Below are 13,027 nucleotides of genomic sequence, written 5' to 3'. Positions count from 1 at the left end.
ATATGTCGGGCTTCCAATTGCCTGTAATTATTCCCGGAGCGTCCGCATCCATTTTCGGTGTCGTTCAATGGGACTGTGAAGCAATTCACCGCTTTTTAAACTTTTGCAACAAAAAGCCCATAATGTATTTCAAATATGTTTCTGACGCTTCTCATTAGCTTACTCTCGTGAGGCTGATTGCTTGGTTTTTAGACCTCGTCACCTTGGTGGTGGAGTTGTAACGATATATTTAGCCTATTGCGTTTGCGGTATTGCCATTTGAGAAAGAGAAGACTCAAACGGAACATCAAATTGGATTGCCAGGTAAAAGACGCTGCGGCTTCATTTAATTTGTTTTGTCATGGCCTGAAGTTAAATACCTACATACAATATAGACTATTGTGAAGGTTCACGTGTTTAAAAATGTTGACGCAGCAATCATGCAGAATCGCATTCGCACTAATTTGATCTGGGCCTGTCACGCCCATAGGCTAGTTGATTTTTTTAATAAAAAAAAAATGATTTAACTAGGCAAGTCAGTTAAGAACAAATTCGTATTTGCAATGACGGCCTACCAAAACGCCTCCTGCGGGAACGGGGCTGGGATTAAACATTAAATTAAATATATATAGGACAAGACATCACAAGAGAGACAACACTACATAAAGAGATACCTAAGACAACAAACGCATGGCAGCAACACATGACAAAACAGCATGGTAACAACATGGCAGCAGCACAAAACATGGTACAAACATTATTAGACACAGCACAAAGGGCAAGAAGGAAGAGACAACAATACATCATGCAAAGCAGCCACAACTGTCAGTAAGAGTGTCCATGATTGAGTCTTTGAAAGAAGAAATTGAGATAAAACTGTCCAGTTTGAGTGTTTGCAGCTCATTTAAGTTGCTAGCTGCAGTGAACTGAAAAGACAAGCGACCCAGGGATGTGTGCTTTGTGTGACTGGCAGAACGGGTGTTGTATGTGGACGATGAGGGCTGCAGTAGATATCTCAGATAGGGGGGAGTGAGGCCTTAGAGGGTTTTATAAATAAGCATCAACCAGTGGGTCTTGCGACGTATACAGAGATGACAAGTTTACACAAGTATAGAGTGCAGTGATGTGTCCTATAAGGAGCAATGGTGGTAAATCTGATGGCCGAATGGTAAAGAACATCTTGCCGCTCGAGAGCACTCTTGCCTGCCGATCTATAAATTACGTCGCCGTAATCTAACATGGTTAGGATGGTCATCTGAATCAGGGTTAGTTTGGCAGCTGGGGTGAAAGAGGATCGATTACGATAGAGGAAACCAAGTCTAGATTTAACTTTACTCTGCAGCTTTGATATGTGCTGAGAAAAGGACAGTACCGCCTAGCCATACTCCCAAGTACTTGTATGAGGTGACTACCTCAAGCTCTAAACCCTCAGAGGTAGTAATCATTCCTGTGGGGAGAGAGGCATTCTTCTTACCAAACCACATGACCTTTGTTTTGGAGGTGTTCAGAACGGGGTTAAGGGCAGACACAGCTTGTTGGACACTAAGAGTGCTTTGTTGTAGAGCGTTTAACACAAAATCCTGGGAGAGGCCAGCTGAGTAGACGACGGAATCATCTGCATATAAATGGATGAGAGCGCTTCCTACAGCTGCAACATCGAGAGCATCCTGACCGGTTGCATCACTGCCTGGTACGGCAATTGCTCGGCCTCCGACCGCAAGGCACTTCAGAGGGTAGTGTGTAGGGCCCAGTACATCACTGGGGCAAAGCTGCCTGCCATCAAGGACCTCTACACCAGGTGGTGTCAGAGAAAGGCCCTGAAAATTGTCAAAGATCCCAGCCATCCCAGTCATAGACTGTTCTGCATGGCAAGCGGTACTGGAGTGCCAAGTCTAGGACAAAAAGGCTTCTCAACAGTTTTTACCCCCAAGCCATAAGACTCCTGAACAGGTAACCAAATGGTTACCCGGACTATTTGCATTGTGTACCCCCCCAACCCCTCTTTTACGCTGCTGCTACTCTCTGTTTATCTTATATACATAGTCACTTCACAACTATACATTCAAGTACATACTACCTCAGTTGGCCTGACCAACCGGTGTCTGTATATAGCCTTGCTACTCTTTTTACTGTTTTATTTCTTTACTTACCTACACACACACACTTTTTTTTTGTCTCCGCACTATTGGTTAGAGCCTGTAAGTAAGCATTTCACTGTACTGGTATTCACGTGCGCCGAATACCTGTTGTGTTCGGCGCATGTGACAAATAAACTTTGATTTGAGAGGTAGTTAGCAAACAAGGCCAAAGAACCCTCAGAGAAACCAATACTCCTTAGCTGGCCAACGAGAATGAAATGGTCTACCATATCAAAAGCTTTAATAAAAATCAATAAAAAGAGCAGCACCACATTGCTTAGAATCAAGGGGAAAGGGGACATCATTGAGCTGAAACCAGATTGCATACCAGAGAGAATACTATAGGCATCAAGAAAGCCAGTCAGTTGATTATTGACATGTTTTTTCCCCAACATTTTTGATAAACAGGGCCCAGATGTTTTTTTGGGGTCTAGTTTTAAGGAGCTCCTTCAGCAGCTTGGACTCAGTGACCCCTGCAGGGCGAAACTTTGTAGCGGGGCAGGAAAAAAGAGGGAGGAACATCGGGGTTAGTCGATTTGGAACGGGTGGGAGATGAGGAAATGTTGGACAGGAAAGGAGGCATGGCTGAGTGAAATAGGAATCCTGACTTAAAGAGCTCAGCCATGTGCTTCTTGTCAGTAACAACCACATCATCCACATTAAGGGACATGGGCAGCTGTGAGGAGGTTTTATTCTCCAGGTCTTGAGATCCTGTTTTCAATCAGGATCTCGGCGATCACTGCCTCATTTTCTGCATCCGCTATGGGTCCGCGGTCAAACGACCACCCCTCATCACTGTCAAACGCTCCCTAAAACACTTCTGCGAGCAGGCCTTTCTAATCGAGCTGGCCCAGGTATCCTGGAAGGATAATGACGTCATCCCTTCAGTCAAGGATGCCTAGTCGTTCTTTAAAAGTAATTTCCTCACCATCTTAAATAAGCATGCCCCTTTCAAAAATGTAGAACTAAGAACAGATCTAGGTCATGGTTCACTCCAGACCTGACTGCCCTTGACCAGCACAAAAACATCCTGTGGCGGACTGCAATAGCATCGAATAGTCCCAGCAATATGCAACTGTTCAGGGAAGTCAGGAACCTATATACAAAGTCAGTCAGGAAAGCAAAGGCTAGCTTTTTCAAACAGAATTTTGCATCCTGTAGCTCTAACTCCAAAAAGTTTTGGGACACTAAAGTCCATGGAGAATAAGAGAACCTCCTCCCAGCTGCCCACTGCACTGAGGCTAGGTAACACGGTCACCACTGATAAATCCATGATAATCGAACATTTCAATAAGCATTTCTCTACGGCTGGCCATGCTTTCCTCCTGGCTTACACCAACCCCGGCCAACCGCTCCACACTCCTCGCAGCTACTTGCCCGAGCCTCCCCAGCTTCTCCTTCACCCAAATACAGATCACAGATGTTCTGAAAGAGCTGCAAAACCTGGAACCGTACAAATCAACTGGGCTCGACAATCTGGACACTCTCTTTTGTAAAATTATCCGCTGCCATTGTTGCAACCCCTATTACCAGTCTGTTCAACCTCTTTCATTTCATCTGAGAACCCTAAAGATTGGAAAGCTGCCACGGTCATCTCCCTCTTCAAAGGGGGTGCCAGACGCAAACTGTCACAGACCTATATCCATCTTGCCCTGCCTTTCTAAAGTTTTTGAAAGCCAAATTAATAAACAGATCACTGACCATTTCGAATCCCACCGTACCTTCTCCGCTGTGCAATCTGGTTTCCGAGCCGGTAACGAGTGCACCTCAGCGACGCTCAAGGTAATAAACGATATCGTAACCGCCATCAATAAAAGACAGTACTGTGCAGCCATCTTCATCGACCTGGCCAAGGTTTTCGACTCTGTCAATCACCGTATTCTTATCGTCAGACTCAATAGCCTTGGTTTCTCAAATGACTGCCTCGCCTTGTTCACCAACTACTTCTCAGAGTTCAGTGTGTAAAATAGGAGGGCCTGTTGTCCGGACCTCTGGCAGTCTATGGGTGTGCCACAGGGTTCATTTCTCAGGCTGACTCTTTTTTTTCTGTATATATCAACGATGTTGCTCTTACTGCGGATTATTCCCTGATCCACCTCTATGCAGACGACACCATTCTGTATACATCTGGCCCTTTGGACACTTAACTAACCTCCAAGCGAGCTTCAATGACATGCAACACTCCTTCAGTGGCCTCCAACTGCTCTTAAACGCTGGCAAATGCAAGCTTTTCAACAGCTCGCTACCCGTCCGCCTGACTAGCATCACTACTCTGGACGGTTCTGACCTAGAATGTGTGACCAACTACAAATACCTAGGTGTCTGGCTAGACTAAACTCTCCTTCCAGACTCCTATCAAATATCTCCAATCCAAAATAAAATCTAGAATTGGCTTTCAATTTCGCAACAAAGCCTCCTTCACTCACGCCGCCAAACTTACCCTAGTAAAACTGACTACCCTACCGATCCTCGACTTCGGCGATGTCATCTACAAAATAGCTTCCAGTACTTTACTCTGCAAATTTGATGCAGTTTATCACAGTGCCATCTGTTTTGTTACCTTAACCCCCTTATACCACCCACCACTGCGACCTGTATGCTCTAGTCGGCTGGCCCTCGCTACATATTCGTCGCCAGACACACTGGCTCCAGGTCATTTACAAGTCTATACTAGGTAAAGCTCCACCTTTTCTCAGCTCATTGGTCACAATAACAACAACCACCCTTAGCATGCGCTCCAGCAGGTATATCTCACTGGTCATCCCCAAAGCCAACACCTCTTAGGCCGCCTTCCAGTTCTCTGCTGCCAGTGATTGGAACGAATTGCAAAAATCTCTGAAGCTTGAGACTAATATTTCCCTCATTAACTTTAAACATCAGCTATCTGAGCAGCTAACCGATCGCTGCAGCTGTACATAGTCCATCGGTAAATAGCCCACCCAATCTACCTACCTCATTACCATATAGTGTTATTTACTTTGCTGCTCTTTTGCACACCAATATCACTACTTGCACACCATCTGCTCATCATCGGCTCATCTATCACTCCTGTGTTAATCTGCTAAAGTGTAATTACTTTGCTACTATGGCCTATTTATTGCCATACCACCTCATTCCATTTGCACACACTATATAGACTCTCTTTCTATTGTGTAATTGACTGTATGCTTGTTTATTCCATGTAATTCTGTGTTTGTCGCACTGCTTTGCTTTCTTGGCCAGGTCGCAGTTGTAAATGAGAACTTGTTCTCAACTAACTTACCTGGTTAAATAAAGGTGAATTTTTTTTTCTTCCCAGAACTGCTCCTTAAAGTAAGTAACTTTGGCCTTCCGGATAGCCTGAGTGCACTTATTTCTCATTTGCCTGAGCGCGAGCCAGTCAGCCTGAGTATGCGTGTGCCGAGCCTTTCACTAAATGCATTTCTTGAGGTGGAGTAACTCTGCCAGATCACAGTCGAACCAGGGGCTGAACCTGTTTGTAATTCTCATTTTCATTATCGGGGTATACAGTGGGGCAAAAAAGTATTTAGTCAGCCACCGATTGTGCAAGTTCTCCCACTTAAAAAGATGAGGCCTGTAATTTTTCATCATAGGTACACTTCAACTATGACAGACAAAATTATTTAAAAAAACAAAATCACATTGGATTTTTTATAAATTTATTTGCAAATTATGGTGGAAAATAAGTATTTGGTCAATAACAAAAGTTTCTCAATACTTTGTTATATACCCTTTGTTGGCAATGACAGAGGTCAAATGTTTTCTGTAAGTCTTCACAAGGTTTTCACACACTGTTGCTGGTATTTTGGCCCATTCCTCCATGCAGATCTCCTCAAGAGCAGTGATGTTTTGGGGCTGTTGCTGGGCAACACGGACTTTCAACTCCCTCCAAAGATTTTCTATGGGGTTGAGATCTGGAGACTGGCTCGGCCACTCCAGGACCTTGAAATGTTTCTTACTAAGCCACTCCTTCATTGCCCGGGCGGTGTGTTTGGGATCATTGTCATGCTGAAAGACCCAGCCACATTTCATCTTCAATGCAATGATGGAAGGAGGTTTTCACTCAAAATCTCATGATACATGGCCCCATTCATTCTTTCCCATTCATTCATTCATGGATCAGTCGTCCTGGTCCCTTTGCAGAAAAACAGCCCCAAAGCATGATGTTTCCACCCCCATGCTTCACAGTAGTTATGGTGTTCTTTGGATGCAACTCAGCATTCTTTGTCCTCCAAACACGACAAGTTGAGTTTTGACCAAAAAGTTATATGTTGGTTTCATCTGACCATATGACATTCTCCCAATCTTCTTCTGGATCATCCAAATGCTCTCTAGCAAACTTCAGACGGACCTGGACATGTAGTGGCTTAAGCAGGGGGACACGTCTGGCACTGCAGGATTTGAGTCCCTGGCGGCGTAGTGTGTTACTGATGGTAGGCTTTGTTACTTTGGTCCCAGCTCTCTGCAGGTCATTCACTAGGTCCCCCCCGTATGGTTCTGGGATTTTTTTCTCACCGTTCTTGTGATCATTTTGACCCCACGGGGTGAGATCTTGCGTGGAGCCCCAGATCGAGGGAGATTATCAGTGATCTTGTATGTCTTCCATTTCCTAATAATTGCTCCCACAGTTGATTTCTTCAAACCAAGCTGCTTACCTATTGCAGATTCAGTCTTCCCAGCCTGGTGCAGGTCTACAATTTTGTTTCTGGTGTCCTTTGACAGCTCTTTGGTCTTGGCCGTAGTGGAGTTTATAGTGTGACTGTTTGAGGTTGTGGACAGGTGTCTTTTATACTGATAACACGTTCAAACAGGTGCCATTTAATATAGGTAATGAGTGGACAGAGGAGCCTCTTAAAGAAGAAGTTGCAGGTCTGTGAGAGCCAGAAATCTTGCTTGTTTGTAGGTTACCAAATACTTATTTTCCACCATAATTTGCAAATAAATTCATTAAAAATCCTACAATGTGATTTTCTGGATTTTTTTTCTTATTTTGTCTGTCATAGTTGAAGTGTACCTATGATGAAAATTACAGGCCTCTTTTTAAGTGGGAGAACTTGGTGGCTGACTAAATACTTTTTTGCCCCACTGTTTAACGCCTCACAAGTTCTCAACTGTCAGCTTCATTAAGTCGTACCCGCAAAACACCAGTCTCAACGACAACAGTGAAGAGGAGACTCCGGGATGCTGGCCTTCTGGGCAATGTTCCTCTGTCCAGTGTCTGTTCTTTTGCCCATCTTAATCTTTTCTTTTTATTGGCCAATCTGAGATGGATTTTTCTTTGCAACTCTGCCTAGAAGGCCAGCATCCCGGAGTTGCCTCTTCACTGTTGACGTTGAGACTGGTGTTTTGCTATTTAATTTAAAACTATTTAATGAAGCTGCCAGTTGAGGACTTGTGAGGCATCTGTTTCTCAAAATAGACGCTCTAATGTACCTGTCCTCTTGCTCAGTTGTGCTCCGGGGCCTCCCACTCTTTCTATTCTGGTTAGAGCCAGTTTGCGCTGTTCTGTGAAGGGAGTAGTACACCGAATTGTACACAATCATCTTGTTTCTTGTCAATTTCTCGCATGGAATAGCCTTCATTTCTCAGAACAAGAAAAGACTGGTGAGCTTCAGAAGAATGGTCTTTGTTTCTGCCCATTTTGAGCCTGTAAATGAACCCACAAATGCTGATGCTTCAGATACTCAACTTGTTTATAGAAGACAAGTTTTATTGCTTCTTAAATTAGAACAACAGTTTACAGCTGTGCTAACATAATTGCAAAAGGGTTTTCTAATGATCAATTAGCCTTTTAAAATCATAAACTATCACAATGTACAATTGGAACACAGAAGTGATTGTTGATAATGGGCCTCTGTACACCTATGTAGATATTCCATTAAAAGTCAGCCGTTTCCAGCTACAGTAGTCATTTACAACATTAACAATGTCTACACTGTGTTTATGATCAATTTAATGTTTTAATGGACAAAATGTGCTTTTCTTTCAAAAACAAGGACATCTTTTGAACAGTATGTGTGTGTGCATTCGTAAAGTATTCAGACCCCTAGACTTTTTCTAAAATGTGTTGTTTCCCCCCCCCCTCATAATACCCCATAATGACAAAGCAAAGACAGGTTTTTAGAAATCTTTACTAAAAAATGTCAACTGAAATGTCACGTGCATAAGTTTTCAGAACCTTTTCTCAGTACTTTGTTGAAGCACCTTTTGGTAGCGATTACAGCCTTGAGTCTTCTTGTGTATGACTCTACAAGCTTGGTACACCTGTAATTGGGGAGTTTCTCCCATTTTCTTCTCTGCAGATCCTCTCAAACTCCTTCAGGTTGGATGGGGAGTGTTGCTGCACAGCTATTATCAGGTCTCTCCAGAGATGCTCAAGTCCGGGCTCTGGCTGGGTCTTGCCACATTGAGACTTGTCCCTAAGCCACTCCTGCGTTGTCTTGGCTGTGTGCTTAGGTTCGTTGCCCTGTTGGATGGTGAATCTTGGCCCCAGTCTGAGGTCCTGAGTGCTCTGGAGCAGGTTTTTATCAAGGATCTCTCTGTACTTTGCTCCGTTCATCTTTCCCTCAGTCCTGAATAGTCCCTGCTGCTGAAAAACATATGCACAGCATGATGCTGCCACCACGCTTTACCGTAGTGATGATTCCAGGAGTCTTCCAGATGTGACGCTTGGAATTCAGGCCAAAGAGTTCAATCTTGGTTTCATCTGACCAGAGAATCTTGTTTCTCATGGTCTGGGAGTCTTTAGGTGCCTTTTGGAAAACTCCAAGCGGGCTGTCATGTGCCTTTTACTGAGGAGTGGCTTCTGTCTGGTGGAGTGCTGCAGAGATAGTTGTCCTTCTGGAAGGTTTTCCCATCTCCACAGAAGAACTCTACAGCTCACATTTTAGAATAAGGCTGGAGAAGTCAAGAGGTCTGAATACTTTCCGAATGCATGACCTTGGTAGCAATTGTAAGGACACTGGAGATTATGGGGAAATGATCAGACCAAAGGTGAGGGCACAACCGTTCACCTGACACAGGAATCCAAACATTACACTGTTGATTTTATGTTCATTTTTTGTTTACTGCACTTTTCAATAACTAAATCTGAAAATACATTCAGTAACATAAGAACATTCATAGAACTTTTGGAGTAGTTGCAAGATAAGAAAAAATGATTACAAGGGTTTGAGTGAGAGGTCTAACTGGTGTCTCCAGGTGGCGCCACACCTCTCCAAACTGCACATTTCCAAAGTCATTTCAATGCACTTTTATGGAAAGAGGAAAGGAAGGAGCCTTCAACTGTAAGGTGCTTTAAAAAAAAATGTTTTTAGCTCTCCTAGCTTTACCATTGAGGAACTGAAGCAAATATGCTTTTTGTTTGAAACAAAATGACTGTTTATGCAATCCAAAAACTTTCCATTATGAATCACAATCTGGGTCAGGTGGGCTTCACGAAAGCTTATTCTATTGCCAGCACAGCTAGCTGAATTATATAATACTATCTTAGTGTTAGGGTTTCAAAGACACGTCAGACAAATGGATTGTAATTTTACATTTTCAAATATGGAAATGGTGAAGTGCACATTTGGACTCATGGGTGTGTGGTTTGCTTGTATATGACATCAAAGCGGACTTTGAGGATTATAACAATGTCTCATCTTTCAGAACACTGACTCCTTTTGAGTATATTGGATGACAGCCTGTGAGTAGAAAGGGCTACATGGAAGCAAACTGAATGAAACTGGGAGGGACCTACCTGCATTTGTCTAATAAAACTTGTTTTAGTTACAGAACTTCTGTTTTTAGAACTCTTTGGCCCCTCACGTCATCAGGGCAAAGAGTGGAGGGAGGGAGGGGTGCAAATCGAACAGTAATCTGCTCGTCCATGTTGTCAAAGACGCGGCATGGTACATCGTCCAGAAACACACATCGGTTTTCCATCAAATTAATGTTAGATTTTTATCGATACAATTCACTTTTGCATGGGAAAACACACATCCCTAGTAATTGCTACAGGTGCTTAATTATGTCACTTGTCTTGAGCGGACATCGCCATCGGACAGAGCTGGGCACCTGGCTCATGCCCGGGAGGCAGCCCATTTCCAAATTGAATGCAATCAACATTTAGCCGATGCAAAACACGCCTGCCCGGGCGAGATTAGTCAAACCTCAGTCGTGAGTGAACAGGGAGTACAGGAGGGGATTAAGCACACACCTTTGATGGGCCTCCGTATTGAGGATCCGTGAGGCGGAGGTTGTTCTTGCCTATCTTCACCACATGGGTCTGTCCCGTCAGGAAGTCCAGGATCTCGTTAGAGGGAGGTGTTCAGTCCCAAGGTCCCCAGCTTGGTGATGAGCTTGGAGGGGACTATGGTGTTGAACACTGAGCTGTAGTCTATGAACAGCATTCTCACATATTTCCCCTCTTGTCCAGGTGGAAGAGGGCAGTGTGAAGTGCAGTTGAGATTGAGTCATCTGTGGATCTGTTTGGACGGTATGTGAATTGAAATAGGTCCAGTGTGTCTGATGTTGATGTGTGTCATGACCAGTCTTTCAAAAAACACTTCCTAATTACAGCTGTGAGGTTACCTTGGAAACCGGGACAATGGTTAATGTACGTGTCAAACCCATTCCATGGAGGGTGGGCCAAGTGTCTGCAGGTTTTTGCTCCTCCCTTGTACTTGATTGGTCACTGATTGGTTAGGAATTCACCTCACCTGGGTGTCTAGGTCATAACTTTGTCACATGTGAGTTCCAAATATCTCTAATGGTCGCCACAGCTTAAGTTTTATACACGCGATGTCAGAATGCACTCACTGTTCCAAAATGTGATTGTTACACAATAGGACAGTTCATACATGCTGTCTGCTAATTATGTGTAGGCTATGTTTCAACCTGTCCATTTTCTAATTATTTTCTAACGGTTTGAATTGAGGTGTGTTCCGCCGCCTCATTAATTCACATAGAAGTAGCCCATTTCAGTGTTGCAGACAATTTATGTTTGTCCAACTCCGTAAAGCCTCAAATTTCCCTCTTCGAGGAGAGCTCTTCCCCATTTTTTCTGCACATGAAGTATACAGACATTTGCGCAGTCTTACACGAACTGGCACTTTTTTTGGCTGGCGTTCGCATTGTTGTTTTCCTTACAATAATAACTTTGGACATGTGCGTTCCTATCAAAGTGCCTTATTTTCTGTATATCGTGTTTCTACTGTAGCATACAGTATGTAAACTCAGCAAAAAAAGAAACATTCCTTTTTTCGGACCCTGTCCTTCAAAGATTATTCCTAAAAATCCAAATGAACTTCACAGATCTTCAATATAAAGGGTTTAAACACAGTTTTCCATGCGTGTTCAATGAACCATAAACAATTCATGAACATGCACACGTGGAACAGTTGTTAAGACAGTTATGAAAATTTAGGACACTAAAGAGGCCTTTCTACTGACTCTGAAAAACACCAAAAGAAAGATGCCCAGTGTCCCTGCTCATCTGTGTGAACGTGCCTTAGGCATGCTGCAAGGAGGCATGAGGATTGCAGATGTGGCCAGGGCAATAAATTGCGATGTCTGTACTGTAAGACGCCTAAGACGGCGCTACAGGGAGACAGGACGGACAGCTGATCCTCGCGGTGGCAGACCACGTGTAACAACACCTGCACAGGCTCGGTACATTCGAACTTCACACCTGCGGACAGGTACTAGATGGCAACAACAACTGCCCGAGTTACACCAGGAACGCACAGTCCCTCCATCAGTGCTCACTGTCACTGTGCTCACTGATTCTTGTTTATCGTCAAAGGAATGAGCGTTTCACAGAGGCCTGTACTCTGGAGAGGGATTGATTTGGAGGTGGAGGGTCCATCAGGTTCTGGGGCTGTGTGTCAGCATCATCGGACTGAGCTTGTTGTCATTGCAATCTCAACGCTGTGCGTTACAGGGAAGACATCCTCCTCCCTCATGTGGTACCCTTCCTGCAGGCTCATCCTGACATGACCCTCCAGGATGATAATGCCACCAGCCATACTGCTCATTCTGTGCATTATTTCCTGCAAGACCGGAATGTCAATGTTCTGCCATGTCCAGGGACGAGCCCGGATCTCAATCCCATTGAGTACGTCTGGGACCTGTTGGATTGGAGGGTGAGGGCTAGGGCCATTCACCCCCCCAGAAATGTCTGGGAACTTGCAGGTGCCTTGGTGGAAGAGTGAGGTAACATCTCACAGCAAGAATGGGCAAATCTGGTGCAGTCCAAGAGGAGGAGATGCACTGCAGTACTTAATGCATCTGGTGGCCACACCAGATACTGACTGTGTCCCTTTGTTCAGGGACACACTATTCCATTTTGGTTAGTCACATGTCTGTGGAACTTGTTCAGTTTCTGTTGTTGAATCTTATGTTCATACAAATATTTACACGTGAATTTTGCTGAAAATAAATGCAGTTGACAGTGAGGCCGTTTCTTTTTTTGCGGAGTTTATGCATTTATTTGACCTTTTATTTAACTAGGCAAGTCAGTTAAGAACAAATTCTTATTTTCAATGACTGCCTAGGAACAGTGGGTTAACTGCCTGTTCAGGGGCAGAACGACAGATTTGTACCTTGTCAGCTCGGGATTTGAACTTGCAACCTTTCGGTTACTAGTCCAACGCTCTAACCACTAGGCTACCCTGCTGCCTTGTGTATGTACAGTACCGTTCAAAAGTTTGGGGTCACTTAGAAATGTCCATGTTTTTGAAAAAAAAAGATTTTTTTGACCGTTTTAAAATAACATCAAATTGATCAGAAATACAGTGTAGACATTGTTAATGTTGTAAATGACTATTGTATCTGGAATATCTACATGGGTGTAAAGAAGCCCATTATCAACAACCATCACTCCTGTGTTCCAATGGCATGTTGTGTTAGCTAATCCAAGTTTAGCA

The 13,027-nt window shown here is 43.8% G+C and overlaps 1 protein-coding gene across 1 annotated transcript in view; it reads left to right on the top strand.

Moving 5' to 3' along the window:
* The first annotated feature begins 221 nt into the window (after positions 1–221).
* Positions 222–13,027, top strand: part of LOC135522023 (CSC1-like protein 2) — a 93,810-nt gene continuing 81,004 nt past the window's right edge. Inside the window, exon 1 of the mRNA XM_064947899.1 lies at positions 222–303. The gene's annotated coding sequence lies outside the window, so the exon portion shown is untranslated. The remainder of the gene's footprint in view (positions 304–13,027) is intronic.

The sequence above is a fragment of the Oncorhynchus masou genome, chromosome 4, assembly GCF_036934945.1.
Source record: "Oncorhynchus masou masou isolate Uvic2021 chromosome 4, UVic_Omas_1.1, whole genome shotgun sequence".
Lineage (NCBI taxonomy): Eukaryota > Metazoa > Chordata > Actinopteri > Salmoniformes > Salmonidae > Oncorhynchus > Oncorhynchus masou.
The sequence above is the reverse complement of the archived record's forward strand: the minus strand, read 5'-3'. Positions and strand labels throughout refer to the sequence as shown.